Source organism: Suncus etruscus, chromosome 7 (assembly GCF_024139225.1).
Source record: "Suncus etruscus isolate mSunEtr1 chromosome 7, mSunEtr1.pri.cur, whole genome shotgun sequence".
Classification (NCBI taxonomy): Eukaryota; Metazoa; Chordata; class Mammalia; order Eulipotyphla; family Soricidae; genus Suncus; species Suncus etruscus.
Window position 1 is genome coordinate 38,003,236 of NC_064854.1, and position 17,899 is coordinate 38,021,134.

A 17,899-nucleotide genomic window follows, 5' to 3' on the forward strand; every position below is an offset into this window, starting at 1 on the left:
TAATCTGTGGCAGTATAGAGTGAAGGTCCCCACACTCTGGACAAGTAGGGACCACTGCAGTCTATGAATGTATGCAGGTATGTATTTGGGTGCTTGAATGTTTCTGGGCATATTACATGTGTGTGTGCTTAGGTAGGCCTAGTGTAGATATGTATGTACATGATATTTTTCTTACTACCTGGGTATCTATGTAGAACGGCATTATTGGGGAGATTTTGCCCCCTGAACCCTCAAAGTGATTCAGAGGGAAAGTAGAATAAATGAGAATAATAGACCTGTAGCTAAGCAGAGATGACATAGATAGGCCTTTGGCAGTAAAGGACTAGATAGATGGAAATGGGGAGAAGTGTGTTGAGGGGCCCACTATGGTGTGCTTTTTGTGCTAATTGTTCCCTTGAATTCAAAGGAATTCAAATCAACTTGTTATTAAACTCAGTGACAAGACTTGAAAGGATCTGAAGATCAAAAGGATGGTGCCATATCTGTTGGTGGGGAGGGAAATCCAAATAGCTGGTGTTACCTTCCTGACCTACCAGCCAACGAAATATTCATAAGTAGTGATTCAGAGCAGTTCCCCTGCCCCACAGCTAAGACCTAGTACATTCTCACACCCACCTTCACCAACATTGCTGCCCTCCACAGGGAACCACAAGAGTCACTACCTCTACTGCATTCACTGTTCCAAATGCACAACTATGCCACACTTTTCCACCTCTATTGGGTACCCAACACTCGCAAGCCCTGTCTGGATGGTGGGTGGTGGTGATTGGAAAGGAGGCAGTGTGCTTTCTACAAAGTCCCATAGAAAGTTTCCTTGGGGGGCTAAGAGTCGCCAGAGTCAAAACTAAGTGGACCTGCTGGAGACTATAGTTCTGAAATCCACTCAGTTTTTACAGTTGGTACCTCCTTGGTAAAGGACCAATCCTCTCCTCTTCCCACCCTGTGAGCACATTGGGGCCAAGGAGGAGGGGACAGGGACTGGACCATCTGCCTCCCTCTGCTCGAATTCACTAGCCCTCCTTCAATTCTGCAGGCTTGATTTTTGTTTATTTTTGTTTTGGGGTCACACCCAGCCTTGATCAGGGGTTACTCCTGGCTCTGTGCTCAGAAATCCCTCCTGGCAGGCTTGGGAGACCATATGGAATGTCAGGGATGGAACCTGGGTCCATCCCGGTTTGGCTGCATGCAAAGGAAAAGCTCTTCTGCTTCCAATCGTTCCAGCTCCAGGTTTGACTTTTGTATACTTCAAAAATGTCCTTTCAGATATTTGTAAAAATTATTCTTGCTCACTCCATCATGATTTACTGGGAAATTTGTATTTTGCCCAGCACTATGGGAAATAATAGTGCAAGATGTGATCTTCTGAGCCTTCAAGGATATCTTCTGCTTAGAAGAGAGGACTGGGAAGTTAGGCCATTGTAACCTTTATTATCAGAAATAGTCCGACAAATGTCATTTTTCTTCCATAAAAAAAAAGTAATTTTTTAATGGATGCCTGGCAGAAAGCCAATTAGGAGTCACAACTAGGAGTGAGGAAGCCAATCCATAGAAATGGATTATGAACAGAACTGTGGATTATTTTTAACAGAAAAAAAAATAAAACTGAACAAGTTTGGAGCTAGGGAGATAGCTAAAATGTTCACAGTACATACTTTGTATCCTATAGTGCCAGGTTTGACCTCTAGTGCATCATGGTCCCTGTTAGAGTCAATTCTGAACACTAATCCAAGAATACTCCCTGAGTACCACTAAGTGTGGCCCAGAAATCAAACCAACAATGAATAACTACTAGTGAAAATGATAAATCAAAGAAAATGAAATTTCTAGACTATGCTACTAAAGAAATTTTGGAATCAAGAACAGATTTTGAATTCATCAAGACTATCAGCCTGAAGGTATAGAGGTTTATTTATTTCAGCCCTGAAGTAAAGTATTAAATATGAATAGATTCCCACGTTTAGAGAAAAAAAAATGGACCCAGGTTCAGAAGAGCTCTGCCTGAACAGGCTGTGTTAATGTGGCTTTATGATGTCATGCGCATTTGGGTTTTGTGCGCTCCACTGGGACTAGGCTGGGAAACATTTCCTAATAACTTGAGGTCCCTGCAGTACAGTATTCTGGGTCTGTGATGGAAAGAACATAGGACTTGCAGCCAGAACTCTTGAATTGAAGCCTTCTCTTCACCAGCAGAGTTGCTGGCCAAGTGAAGCAACACTCAGTTTCAACTTCTGTGAATAATTCAATTCTGTGAATAATTCAAATGCATAATTTTAAGGATGCTGTAACAGTCCAGTGAGATCGTTAAAATTAAAATGCTTTGTAAAATGCAATGCATTTTACAAATACTAATAATGACTTGTTATTTTGTTTTTGACTTGCTCTCTTTCTCAACTAGAATATTTTGCTCATGTTTTTGAAGCATTCACTCTCCCCTAAACACATTTATCATCACAGCTCTTCTGATTGTAACTATGGTCTCCTTTACACAATTCAAACCTAATGGAAAGAGATAAGAGAAAAATGAATAACTCCCATGCCTCCCAGAAATAAAAAGCCAGAGCATCCTTTTTCCAGATTTTTTTTACCTTGTTTATAATATTAGTCTTTTCATGAAGCACAACAAAGGAATATAAGAGAAAGTCAGTGTGGGTTTTTTTCTCCCCTCTGTCCTTTAAAAATTAGTTCCACAGATGCAGTTTCCTTCTGTTAATGGCTGGAAACAGGCAGGCTTCTCAATTTTCTTTTTAATTTTATTACTCTGTGTTAGGGATTAGAGTAAAAAAAAAATCACATAAATAAAGCTGCATCTCAGAAATGAGGTCTCCATGGATAGTACTCCTTGATTCAACTTTTTTCCAAAGGAAATCCTTTCCTGTCCTGAAAGCATTGAGATCTGGTTTCCTTTTTCTTTTTCCTCACTTGCTCACTTGACAAAAATCAAGGGGTTATGGCAGAAGGAATGGAGAAATTAACCCTCCTTCCTTGGCTGCCCACTGGCATTCTCTGAGTAGGTGATTTCTTTCTTTTTTTTTTTAAATATGGAACGCTTCACGAATTTGCGTGTCATCCTTGCGTAGGGGCCATGCTAATCTTCTCTGTATCGTTCCAATTTTAGTATATGTACTGCCGAAGCGAGCACTGAGCAGGTGATTTCTGTCCAGACACCACACACTCAGCCCACTGCAGTAATAACAGGCATAGCAGGGCTGGAATGTTAAACCGCCAGCCCAATTATTTGAGCATCTTTGGGAGAAACCAGTCTTCAAAACAAAAATGAAACAAAAAACAAAGGCATAATATTCCAATAAATTCACTGTAAGGTGAAAATATTGTAAAGCAATAGCAATTGCCTTGCACACAGCCGACCTAGGTTCAATTCCTGGCATCTCGTTTGGTTCTCTGAGCCTGCCAGGTGTGGTTTCTGAGTACAGAGTCAGGAGTAACACCTGAGCTCCAAGGATGTGGCCCCAAAACAAAAACAAACAAACAAAAAAAGCATTGAATGCTTTTAATATATTGAGCCTCATTAGCCTTTTTTTTTTTTTTTTTTTTGGATTTTGGGTCACACCCGGTGGTGCTCAGGGTTACTCCTGGCTTTCTGCTCAGAAATAGCTCCTGGCAGGCACAGGGGATCATATGGGACACCGGGATTCGAACCAACCACCTTTGGTCCTGGATCGGCTGCTTGCAAGGCAAACGCCGCTGTGCTATCTCTCCGGGCCGAAGTTTAAATCTGTTTGAGTTTTGATATTATAGTTGCTCTACTTCCTTTGTTCTGTAGATGTTTGTTTAGGGGCCTCAACCAACTATACTGTGGCTATCCCCAGATCTGTGATTGGGGATAGAGCACAGGCCTCTTTGCTCCCCTACTACATTGTCTTCCCTCTGTTGATGTTGCTGCTATGAGTACTTGGGGTTGCGTACATACTTGGTGTAAAGCTCATTCATTAGTTCAAAGTACTTTTCAAAGGTTGCCCATCAGGTTATGTAATGGCACTCATACAGTGCACATATACGCACAGACAGTGTTGATGCTTGCTGGAGTCAAAATCGTTTCATTACCATGATGGTGATGAGCTCAGTGGGGGCTGCCTTCTGGCCACAGCATTTAGACAACTTTATAGTTACAATGCTTGCCACGGGCAGCATCCTTTCATTGAGCTGAGACCCCACCTGCCTTTATTGTGGCCAGAACTCGCTTGTAGTTCAGGATATCTCAAAGAGCGCAGGGCACAGAACAGAGTGAAGGAGCTTTGTGTGTGAGATTAAACTGGCAGCTTCATTCTTGCCGAGGGTGGTGTCATTAGTTTCTGAACTATCTCCAGTCCCCACAGTGTGTTTTTCTATTGTTTTGGAGGAAGGAGGCAGTTGCATTAGATGATGCTCAGGAGCTACTCCTGTTTTTGTGCTCGGGGTTCACTGCCAATGGTAGTGGGAATCATATGACTCCAGGACTAAACCCAAGCCTCCTGCTTGCAAAGCCTGTACTCAACCCATTGATCTCTCTCTAACCCCTGAAGTATATATTTTTAAATAGCTCATCAGAAGAGAGCACACAACCAAAGTTACTATCTCCTCAAAATACAAATTCAATATGGTTTTCATGCATAATCCTGAATGCCCATCTCTGCCACAATAACCGAATTTGTTGTGGTTTCATCTTAGAAGCACATCTGGCTATTCTCAGGGTGTGTGCTCAGTACTCCTGGTGGGTTCTGGGGGACACTATACAGTGCAGGGATAAAACTTAAGTCAGTTGTGCACAAGGTAATTGTTTTAACACCTGTATTGTCTCTCAAGCTCCTACACTTTAAATATATATAATTAAAAAAAAAAAACACTCTTAGCTGAAATAATAGTACAGCGAGTAGGGCTCTTGCCTTGTGTGTGGCTGACCTGGGTTCTATCCGTGACATCCCACCTCCCCTATCCCTCAGAACTGGCAGAAGTAATTCCTGAATACAGAGCCAGGAATAGACCCTGAGTATTGCCAAGTGTGAGCCCAAAACAAACAAAAACCTCATTCTTTTGGGGGGGGGTGCAGGGTCACACCTGGCAATGCTCAGGGGTTACTCCTGGCTTTACACTCAGAAATTGCTCCTGGCTGAGATTTGAACCGATGACCTTCTGCATGAAAGGCAAATGCCTTAACTTCCATGCTATCTCTCCGGCCCCCCAAAAACCTCATTCTATTTATGCCTCAAATCATTGCAATCGGGCATATCTACATGTAAATAGCTTTTATTTTGTAAACTATTAAAAATCTTTTGGACAGCACTGTATCTTTATAGTATTGTATTTTTAAAGTCAATATCTTTTGCACATCTCTATATGTCAGTGCAAGTAGGTCCTCCTCATTAATATAGTCCATAACCATTAACAGTGCTATTGTCTAGATAACATATGAGTGATGAATTAAAAAGAATTCCACTGTGGTTTGAGACAATGTTCCTGGAACAGAACAGTTCTCTAATCTAGCTTTTGGCCTTGGCAAAGCAATGGACATGGTGCCTATAGGCCTAGGCTGGGCTGTCTGGGGACGGGTGGGCGGTAGGAGGGAAGGGGAAATTGGCAGTAGCACAACCACATTCCCTGAAGGGCTGTAATTAGAGTCTTGCTCCACATAGCTACACCCTGGTCCCTAGGCTGTACAGAGAATTTAAATTATGGGATGGGGACCGAAGATGCAATCCTCCTACCTTTTCTCAGGACCTAAATCCATCTCATCATTGCTTAAAGGGTCCAAATGCATACTGAAAAGGCACTCTAAGCTTCAGACTCTCTTCCTTTTCCCCTCACTTCTGGGTTCAGGAGAAAGAGGAGGTGGGAAGGAAATGATAGGCATCAGGGTTTGGGGTTCATGTTGTCCTTGGAGGGAGGATTTTATTCAGGAGGAATGGGGAACATCAAGAGACCTAAATGGGGTAAAGTGGGAAGGGAAGCAAGAGCAAATACTTCAAATCATTCTGATTCTTTCCTACCTCCTCTCCCTTCACCCAATTATTTCAAACAGGAATGGCTCAGCATATTCACTGATGTTCCAAAATTACATCAGCTGGAGAAACCAGAAAACTTGGCCACTAACAAGGCCCCCGTATGACCATTATCAGCCTCCCTGTATAATGTTTCCATTGCTGTCACCAGCAGCTCACCAAGGTCATCAGTCAGCACTGATTATTGCAATGTCACACAGGCAGGCATGCCCAGTAAGACTGTGGCCATATGCTAATAGGGGGTTTGAAAACCTTATTAGCATGCAGCTGCAGTCTCACTGTACATGCCTGCATGTGTGTACAACCTGCAATAACCAGCCTTCATGGAAATGGTGTCAGAGAGCTTTTCTTGTCACAGACAGAGCTGGGGACTAGGACACATCTGCTAAACACAGTGCAGGGAAAGAGACAGTGTCATGTAAAATAGATGCTCTCAAAGGGAATCACTACAATATCAAAAGATGAAGGAAGGCCCTTAGGAGAGCTAATAACACTAGTGAATGTTTCTGTAAAAATAAGTCTTTTTATGATTAGACTGTAAAAACCAGCCTGGAAGCAAAAGGTGCTCTATTATATAGCAGTTGTCTGAGAGTAATTGCTGCCCCCAAATAAATAATCCATATACTCTTGGCATATTCCAAGACTTATTTGTGACTATATATAGCATTATATTATATAGCCTTTTCAAGATATTACATTTTTAAATATCTTTATTTAAGCGCCATGATTACAAAAATGTGTGTAGTTGTGTTTCAGTTATAAAATAGAACACGCCCTTTCACCAGTGCAACCTTCCCACCACCAATGCCCCTATACCCCTCCTTCTGCCTGTTTTTGAGACAGGTATTCTATTTCTCTCACTCACTACCATTGTCATGAGAGTTGTCAGTGTACTTGTTACTTGTTAATGTAAGGAACAGGGAGATGGTAGCCCTGCAGGCATCAGACCCTGATTTGATCCCTGTCACAGCATCTGGTCCCCTGAACACTGAGCAAGAAGTAGTCCCTGAGCACTGCTAGGTGTGGTCCAAACCCCTTCCCTCAAAATAAAATGGAAAGTCTTCTACATTGTCTGGTTTCTTTTTTGAGATAAATCTCAACAAAACATTTAAAATTCGGGGTCAGAGAATATGAGGTAAGGCTGTTGTCTTGCACAGATGTAATCCTCAGCACTCCAGAGCAATACTGGAATAAGCTCCCAGCACAGAACTAAGAGTAACCCCTCAGCACTGCTGGTTAAGACCCAACCCCCTCTCCCCTCAAAAAGATGCCAAATTTTCACATTACCTAGTTTTATTTTTTTGAGATAAATCTCAATAAAATATATTAAAAATAGCCATATGCAAGGTTATTCCCCATTGGAAATGTATTCAATTTGAGCAATGTTTAAAACTCACATAATGCGGGTTCTTACATGGCCTACATGCAACAGAAATAGCACAGTTTCAAAGGTTAGCAATTGATCATTCTCCAGGTTGATGTTAAAAATGGAATGAAGACTTTTTCAATCAAGGGTCCAAGCCAATAGTGCTCTCATTCCCTGGCGCTTTTCATGACCTAGATAGTGGCAAAGTCAGTGAGTCTTCATTTTCCATCACCTAAAGAGGTAGCATTGTCACCACTGAACCTCTCCTCTGTAAAGCAGGCTCTTTGATAATTATATTTTGTTCTCTCTTTGATCATTACTTGGAAAATACAAAGTAGTAAAAAGCACCATTCTCATTCTCAAGCAGATTGCAATACAAACGCATGCATTTATTTACGAGGTCCAAATAAAGAGCCTTTAGAAAATATAAATAACCTTAAACACAGCTTGCTAGAACTTGTCCTGAACAAGTTTATTTATTCCCACAGGACTTGTTTAAAAGCAATGGTTGATACATGAGTATAGTACTTGTCTAAGTAGTGGCAACCATTTTAGTCTTGGGAAAGAAAATATAATAATATCAAGTGGGAAAGAAATCAGGTCATTTCTAAACAGAACAGTGTGACAGGCTTCCAATAGGGCACACGTCAACATAACCAACCCCTTGCATCCTGATAGAAGCTGATGCTTTGGGGAGAAGTACAAGATGGGGAAGCTCAGGAGGATGCTCCCCAGGGCCTGGAGAGATAGCACAGCGGTGTTTGCCTTGCAAGCAGCCGATCCAGGACCAAAGGTGGTTGGTTCGAATCCCGGTGTCCCATATGGTCCCCCGTGCCTGCCAGGAGCTATTTCTGAGAGACAGCCAGGAGTAACGCCTGAGCACTGCCGGGTGTGGCCCAAAAAACAAAACAAAAAAAAAAGTAAGATGCTCCCCAACCACACTCATGCCTTAATCCATGTTTTTTTATTGTGGCTTATTTTATTGTCATTTTCTTATAGGTTTGTTTGTTTTTTATATTAAAGCTTTGTCTTCTCCCACATTGTGATTTTTTTTCCTTTGGTTTTTGGTCCACATCTGGTGACGCTCAGGGGTTACTCCTGGCTATGAGCTCAGAAATCGCTCTTGACTTGGGGGACCATATGGAACGTCAGGGGAATCAAACTGCAGTCCGTCCTAGGTTAACATGTGCAAGGCAGATGCTTTAATGCTTGCACCACTGCTCCAGCCCCACATTGTGATTTATTGAATTTTTTAATTGTTGTTAATGGGACTAGAGTGACAGTATAGAGGGGGTCTTACCTTGCATGTGTTTAACTCAGCCCGATAACCAGCATTCCAAAATGTTCCCTGAGCCCCACCAGGAATGATCCTGAGCAAAAGTAATCTCTGAGCACTGTCTGATGTGGTCCAAAAACAAACAATTAACAAATGTAAACAGAAGGAAATAGCTATTTAATGAGAACCAAAGAGAAAGTACAAGAAATAAGAGTGTCTTATAGACACCCATAAGTAATCTCTGGCATCATGTTTGGTCCCAGAGCACTCCCAGGGGTCACAGAGCCAGGAAGAGCCTCTTAGCACCACCATCCCCTTCCCCCCCCCCAAAAAAAACCCAAACTAGTTGTTTAATGAACAAGCATTTAGATTTTTTTTCTTGTATTAATATTTTTTTCAGCTCGTGTAGAGTTTGGCTCACATGTCTGGAAGTGCTTTGGCCACTGGTGTTGGGGCTCCTGAAAACCACACAATAGTGATAGAATCTTCCAAGGTTGGTACAGGTGCAGGTAGTCATGTAATGCCAGGGGTTAAATATTGGCAGCACTATTAAACTCTCTCCAAAGTCTATAAACATTTATAATTTTAAAGTAATTGAATTTGCCTTTTATTCATATTCCTATATTTTATATCTTGGGGTTTTTTTTTGGGGGGGTTATATCCACGCTGTGCTCACGAGTTATTTTTGGCTCTGCATTCAGTAATTACTCCTGGCAGTGCTTGGGCATAATGGGATGCCAGGGATGAAACCTAAATTGGTGCATGCAAGACAAATGTCTTACCTACTGAGGTCTCTCCTCTCTCTCTCTCTCTCTCTCTCTCTCTCTCTCTCTCTCTCTCTCTCTCACACACACACACACACACACACACACACACACACACACATATTGTTTTGAAAATCAAGGGGCATGTGGTTGAGCAACTGCCTGGAGATTTAGTCCATGGTTCCACTGCATACCACTATCATGTTCAATCCCCAGCCTTGCCAGGATGATCCTAGGTTGTCTAACCAAGAATGTGGGACCTCCATCCTCCTCTCCCCACCACTACCACCACAATAAAAAGGAGATTAAGGAGAGAATCTATGGTTACCCTAAATTTATTAAAATATTCTTTTAACTGTCTTCCATATTTTACATAGTTTACCTTTTAGTTTAAGTCTTTAATTCATCCAGAGTAGCTTGCTTCTTAATGTATGAGAGAGCAATACAAGTTCATTTTTTCTATATAGATTTCTAGATGGCTCCTCATTGATTTACAGTACCACCCACAGTAAAGCTTCCTTTCTTGCCCTAGTCTATTCCTGGGTTTCTATTCTCTTGTAATGCTCTATCTAAATTTGTGCCAATACCAATCGTCTTTATTCTCATGGCTTTATTTTATTTATTTTGTTGTTGTTTTTGGACCAAACCCGGTGGCGCTCAGGGGTTACTACTGGCTTTGCACTCAGAAATCAGTCCTGGACAGAAGGCTGGAGCAATGGCACAGCGGTAGGGTGTTTGCCTTACATGTGGCCGACCAGGGATGGACCCAGATTCAGTCCCCGGAATCCCATATGGTCCCCTGAGCCATATGGTCCCAGGATCAATTTCTGAGCACAGATTCAAGAGTAATCCCTGAGCGCCACTGGGTGTAGCACAAAAATGAAAACGAAAAAAGTAAAGAAAAGAAAAAAAGGGGCCGACGAGGTGGTGCTAGAGGTAAGGTGTCTGCCTTGCAAGCGCTAGCCAAGGAAGGACCGCGGTTCAATCCCCCCGCGTCCCATATGGTCCCCCCAAGCTAGGGGCAATTTCTGAGCGGTTAGCCAGGAGTAACCCCTGAGCATCAAATGGGTGTGGCCCGAAACACAAAAACAAAAACAAAAGAAAAGGAAAAATAATCACTCCTGGTAGGCTCGGAGGACCATATGGGATGGTGGGAATAAAACCTAGGTCAGTCCCGGGTCCGTCCTGTGTCGACCACATTGTGCATACCACTGTGCTATCTCAAACCAAGACACTTCTTCAGGCAGTTCTTGACCACTTTTTGCCCTTCACTCTTCACACATTTTAGAATCAATTAATGGTCAACTTTCAGGGTGGGTAGGTTCAACCTTTGGGGTCTTTATTTAAATTAACTGATAAGTAAAGAAAAAGAATTTTTTTAGTTGCTGGGTCACACCAGGCAGTGCTCAGGGGTTTCTCCTGGCTATGCTCTCAGAAACCGCTCCTGGCTTGGGGAATCATATGAGATGCCGGGGATGGAACCACCATCTGTTCTGGATCAGCTACAGGCAAGGCAAACGGCCTACCACTGTGCCATCTTTCCAGCCCCAAGTAAAGGAAAATTAATATGTAATATTCCTAAAAATACATCATTCCACTTATTTACCCCCTCGACTCCAGTACACCAGTCTTAAAAATGTTTGCATAAAGAGGGCCCGGAGAGATAGCGCAGCGGTGTTTGCCTTGCAAGCAGCCAATCCAGGACCAAAGGTGGTTGGTTCGAATCCCGGTGTCCCATATGGTCCCCCGTGCCTGCCAGGAGCTATTTCTGAGCAGACAGCCAGGAGTAACCCCTGAGCACCGCCAAGTGTGGCCCAAAAACCAAAAAAAAAAAAAAAATGTTTGCATAAAGAAAACCAATGTGGGGCTGGAGTAATAACATAGAGGGTAGGGCATTTGCCTTACACGTAATCAACCTGGGTTTGATCCTCAGCATGTCATATGGGGCACCGAGCCTGCCAGGAGTGATTCTTGAGTACAGAGACAGGCATAACCTTTGAGCACCACCAGGTATGACCAAACAAACAATTAAAAATTTTTTAAAAAAAGAAGACCAAAGCAATAGTAGAGTAGGTGAGGTACTTGTCTTGAACAAGGCCAAGGATTTCTGGCATCCTATGTCAGGCCCAAAGCCTCTCCAGCAGTAATTCCTGAGTACAGAGCCAGGAATAAACCCTAAACATCACAACCACAATAACAATAATACAATAACAACCACAATGATCAATATGTTCTCATAAAGAAATTCATTTGAGGGCCGGAATAATAGAACAGCAGGTAAGGCATTTGCCTTGCATATGGGTGACCAGGGTTCCAACCCTGAGATACTCTATGGCTCCTAAGAATGAGAGTGAGAGGAATCAAACCTCCAGGAGCTGTAGCAATAGTATAATGGGTAGAGTATTTGCCTTGCACATTCCAACCCATATTCTAACTAACATCTCATATGGTCCACTGAATCTGGCTAAAGTGACTTCTGAGTGCAGAGCAAGGAGTACCACTGAGCACCATTCCACTTCATGTGGCCCCCAAAACAAAATAAATAAATTGATTCTGGAATATTTTTTTCTTTTGTGCCTTCATACTATTGCTGCTACGAAAAATGGCATCCTTTAAACATTTTTATAATTTCTTTTTTTTTTTTTTTTGTTTTTGGGCCACACCTGGCGGCGCTCAGGGGTTATTCCTGGCTATCTGCTCAGAAATAGCTCCTGGCAGGCACGGGGGACCATATGGCACGCTGGGATTTGAACCAACCACCTTAGGTCCTGGATCGGCTGCTTGCAAGGCAAACGCCGCTGTGCTATCTCTCCAGGCCCACAATAGGTATCTGTGCATTGATTTTGTAGTCAACAAGTCAAGCAAATTCTAATTGTCTTTATAATTTTTGCAAGGATTCCTTGTTTTTTAAATATAGAAAGTCATGTCATCAATAAATAAAAAGTTTACTTCTTTCTTCGTGTGATAAATTGAAAGTGCAGTGGTGTCTCCTCTGGGGCTGCCTCTGTCTCTGTGCTCAGGTGTCACTCTTCTTTTTTTGGGGGGTTGTGGTTACACCCGGCAGCAGTCAGGGGTTACTCCTAGCTCTACACTCAGAAATTGCTCCTGGCAGGCTCAGGGGACCATATGGGATGTCGGGATTTGAACCACCGTCTTTCTGCTTGCAAGGCAAATGCCTTACCTCCATGCTATCTCGGACACTGTGATTTAGGGTACAGAGCAATCATACAGCGGGTAGGGTACTTGCCTTGCATGAAACCAACCCAGGTTTGATTTCCAGCATTCCATATGGTCCTCTGAGCACAGCCAGGAGAAATTTCTGAGTTCAGAGCCAGGAGTAATTCCTAAGCACTATCAGATGCGGTTCACAAAGTTGGAGGGGAGGGGAAGATGCCATGATGTACAAAATTGTTCATAATAGAGTTGCTTCAGGCATAGAACGTTGCAACCACTTCCAGTGTCCCCTCTCTCCACCGGTGTGTCCTCATATTCCCTCCCATTCTCCAGTCCTGTTCCCTTGGCAGGTATGAGAACAAACATTTTTCATATTGCTTGCTCCAACAAGACTTAAAGGAATGACAAATCAGAAAATAAATCAATAAAAGTCAAATTGTGATGATTGATTGCTAAGTGGTTTTAAATAAGACATTAATTCATTATGGAAAAAGTAGAAAATCCCTTAGCAAGTTAGGAGTAAACGTACCTATTGTAATCTAGGTCGAGGTGCAATCACATGCACTTTTATCAAGTGCCAAACTCAAAGCCACATGTTGGGAAGTTTGCCCTGTCAGAGAAGCTCTGTTAGCCTTTCTTGCAAACCTGATTTAAGACTCTGAATTTCCTAAATTATTGTCATGCGTCAGTCTTGGTGGTGTTTGGGGGAGCTGGGTGGGCTGCATGCAAGGCAAGAACCTTACCCATTGTGTACTATCTCTTCGGCCTCCAGTTGAAAAACATTTGGGAATTTTCATTAGAAAGACAAGATTTGCATAGTAAAAGGGGGTGGAAAATCAAAGGTGTTTCCCAATCCAGAGTCAAGATATGGTGGCAGATGCTGTTCCTACATGAAAAAAAAAAGCTTAAATCAAATTAAAACAATAGGTAGAGACTGTTACGTTTGATTAGTATGAACCTATATAGAATTACTAACCTAAAAAAATGAAAATTATGAATGTACTTGATCACATCTTCCTAACTTTCATGAATTATTTTGATGATATTGAGTCTTCATGTGTTTGTATAATGTAGTATCTATAGCACATAGTCATGTGAATTCATTACCTAGAAATGAAATTATCCTGACGACATTATCCACAAGTTTCCTTTAAAAACTCCTCTGAATTACTTTAATTGACTTACAAATTGTGAATAGTTGGGGCTGGAGTGAGAGTCCATCAATAGGGTGTTGCCTTGCATGCGGCTGACCCAGACAGACTTGTGTTTGATCCCTGGTGTTACATATGGTCCCTCAAAGCCAGATACGATTTCTAAACACATAGCCAGGAGTAACCCTTGAGCATCACCAGGTTTGGGCCCCCCTTCAAATTGCTAATATTTATACCAGAGAGATAATTCAGTGGGCTGAGCACATGCTTTGCAGGAGGAAGACACAAGATTTGGTCCCCTGTACCACATAGGGTTCCTTTTTCCCCCATAAATATAACTTCTGTTATCTGAATATTTTTGATGAAAATATTTTTTTTCTTTAAGCACCGTAGTTACATACTTGTTCATAATTGGGTTTCAGTCATAAAATGCACATTCCCCCTTCACTAGTGGAACTTTCCCACTACCAATGTCCCCCATTTCCCTCCTCCCCCATCCCCTGCCTGTCTTCGAGACAAGCATTCTATCTATATATATATAATTGTCATGGTAGTTGTTAGTGTAGTTATTTCTCTAACTACACTTACCACTCTTTGTGGTAAGCCTTATATCATACACTGGTATTTCCAACCCACATCTCTATTGTCTCTGGGTATTATTATATACTGTATATTTTGTTTTTTTGTTTTTTTTTTTGGGCGGTGCTCAGGGGTTACTCCTGGCTTTACTAGCTCAGAAATCACTCCTGGCAGGCTCAGGGGACCATATGGGATGCCGGGATTCGAACCGATGACCTTCTGCATGAAAGGCAAACGCCTTACCTCCATGCTATCTCTCCGGCTCCTGTCTTTTATATATTTAAATCCCACAGATGAGTAAGACTATTCTGTGCTTATCTTGCTCCCTCTGACATATCACTCAGCATAATAGTCTCCATATCCATCTGTATAAAGGCAAATTTCATGACTTCAGTTTTTTTCTAACAGCTGCATAGTATTCCATTGTGTAGATGTACCATAATTTCAAGTAGATCTAAGAGCAACTTCTGTGCACAAAGCCCAACAAAGATCTTGAATACCACTTGGTGTGGCCCTAAAAAAAAACAAAAACAAAAATAAAAAACAAAAAAATTGATTTTTGTTTGTTTGTTTGGGGGTCACATCAGGCTTTGTTCAGATCTTATACCTGGTTTTACTCTCAAGGATTATTCATTGTGGGGCTCAGAGAACAAAGCCAAAAAAAAACTAAATATTTTGCCATGTATTTACTCTTGAAGTTTTATATATATTATTTATTTATTTTTGGCATATTTTTCCAGTGTTAAAAAAACTCTTCCCACTCTACCACCAAGAAAGCTGAAAGATTAGTAGGGTCATGGAGAGGAAATAAATTTTAAATTAGTTATAGTAAAGATCCACTTTGCTGGACACAATGTTAAGGCTATATAGATCCTGGTTGTTCTTGGTACTCTATATGATTTCTTTTTTGGTTTTTGGTTTTTGGGTCACACCCAGCAGTGCTGAGGGGTTACTCCTGGTTCTATGCTCAGAAATCATTCCTGACAGGCTCAGAAGACCATATGGGATGTCGGGATTCGAACCTTCTTCCTTCTGCATGCAAGGCAAATGCCTTACCTCCATGATTCTTTTTTTTTTTTTTTTTGGTTTTTGGTTTTTGGGTCACACCCAGCAGTGCTCAGGGGTTACTCCTGGCTCTACACTCAGAAATCGCTCCTGGCAGGCTCAAGGGACCAAATGGGATGCCCTGCCGGGATTCAAACCACTGACCTTCTGCATGAGAGGCAAACACCTTACCTCCATGCTATATCTCCGGCCCCTCTATATGATTTCTTGAGCACTGCTAGGAGTGAGCCCTGAATACAAAGCCAAGGGTAAGTCTTGAACACTGAAGGGGGGGGGGGGTCTCAAGACAAAACAAAGCAAGTAAGAGATATGCTTTGGGAGAGGGGAAGGCACACCTCGGAGGATATTGGGAATGTGTCAGAAATATTTTGGAAATGTTTGCTAAAGCAGGTTATGATTAGTTGAATTAATTTTTAATTTAAAAGACACATGATTTTTCTTCTAAGAAAAAGTTATAAAGGTTTAAATTATAACATCTGAAATAAAAAAAAATGAAAGAAAGAAAATTTGAGGCCTACATACACTAGCAAGGAACATATAATCAACCCAAGATAAAAATCTAATGTGTTTGTTTTTCTGGTTTTGAGCCACACCCAGCAGTGCTCAGAGTTTATTCTTGATTCTGTCCTCAGGAACCACTCCTGACAGGCTTAGAGAACAATATAGGGTGCCTTGTGATCAAACTCAGTTATGCAAGGCAAGCACCCCTACCCATGTACTTTTCCTTTCTTTCTTTTTCTTCCTTCCTTTTCCTTCCTTCCTTCTTTTCATCTTTCTTAATTTCCTTCCTTCTTTCATTTTTTATTTCCTTCTTTCTTTCATCTTTATTTCCTTTCTTCTTCCTTCCTTTTTCTTTTTTCCTTCCTTTCTTCTTCCTTTTTTCTTTCTTTTCTTTCTGGCTTTCATCTTTTTTAATTTCCTTCCTTTATTATTTTTTGTTTGTTTTTGGGTCACACCTGACCACACTAAGGATTACTCCTGGCTCTATGCTCAGAAGTCACTCCAGGCAGACTCAGGGGTCCACATGGGATGCCAGGAATCAAACCCAGGTCCATCCTGGATTAGCTGCGTGCAAGGCAAATGCCCTACTGCTGTGCTATCTCTCTGGCCCTTTTATTTTATTTCTCTATTTCCTTCCTTCCTTTTTCTTTCTTTCTTTTTTTCTTTCTTTCTTTCTTTCTTCCTTCCTTCCTTCTTCTTTCTTTCTTTCTTTCTCTTTTTCTTTCTCTTCCTTCCTTTCTTCCTTTCTTCCTTCCTTCCTTCCTTTCTTCCTTTCTTCCTTCCTTTCTTCCTTTCTTCCTTCCTTCCTTCCTTTCTTCCTTCCTTCCTTCTTCCTTCCTTCCTTCCTTCCTTCCTTCCTTCCTTCCTTCCTTCCTTCCTTCCTTCCTTCCTTCCTTCCTTCCTTCCTTCCTTCCATCCTTCCTTCTTCTCCTTCCTTCTTCCTTCTTTCTTTCTTTCTTTCTTTCTTTCTTTCATTCTTCTTTCTTTCGTCTGTCTTTCCTTCTTTTTTCTTTCATTCTTTCTTTCCTTACTTTCTTCTTTCTTTCTTTCTTTCTTTCTTTCTTTCTTTATTTCTTTCTTTCTTTCTTTCTTTCTTTCTTTCTTTCTTTCTTTCTTTCTTTCTTTCTTTCTTTTTGGGCCACACTGTTACTCCTGGCTGTCTGCTCAGAAATAGCTCCTGGCAGGCACGGGGGACCATATGGGACACCAGGATTCAAACCAACCACCTTTGGTCCTGGATTGGCTGCTTACAAGGCAAACGCTGCTGTGCTATCTCTCCGGGCCCCCTATTTTTTTCTTTTATCTTTTTTATTTCCTTCCTTCTTCCATCCTTTTGTTCTTTCTTTCTTGGTTGCTTGCTTGCTTTTTTGTGTGTGGTACCTGGTGTTTCATATAGTGTTAATATTTATATGTTTAGAGCATAAAGTTGCTGAACCACTACTACTATCCAAGTGCCCAAAACTCTACATCCTGTTCCTATATCCATTTCAGTCCACCTCATCCCTCCTACTGCCACTTCAACTTGGTAAACTCAGTTCTGTTGTCAGAGCACAAGAGTCTGTTTTCATTGAACACTCTCCATTCCCTTGTTATTTTTTTTTAACCACACTTAAATGAGATTATCTGATTTTTTCCTACTTACTACCTCTAACATTTTGCTTCTATTTCCACCAAAGTTATAGCAAAAGAAAATATTTCCATCTTTTCAGATGATTATTTATACCATAATTTATTTATGCACTCATCTGTCATTGAGTATTTGGTTTATTTCCAGGCCTTAGCTATTGTATATAGCAGAGCAATCAAGATAGGTATGCATATAGATTTTTGAATTAATGTCTTTGTGTTCTTGGGATATATGCCAGGGAATAGAATCACTTAATCATATTGTAGTTCTCTTTGGTTTTTTTTGGAAGGGGCCACACCCAGTGATGCTCAGGAGTTACTCCTGGCTATGCACTCAGAAATCACTCCTGGCTCAGGGGACCATATGGGACTCCATGGATCGAAACCAGGCTAGTCCTGGGTCA

General features: G+C 41.5%; 1 non-coding gene across 1 annotated transcript; it reads right to left on the reverse strand.

Moving 5' to 3' along the window:
* Positions 1–3,032: 3,032 nt before the first annotated feature.
* On the reverse strand, positions 3,033–3,139 carry LOC126015114 (U6 spliceosomal RNA). Its single transcript, XR_007498009.1, has one exon. It is a non-coding gene; the product is annotated as a U6 spliceosomal RNA (small nuclear RNA).
* Positions 3,140–17,899: the final 14,760 nt, after the last annotated feature.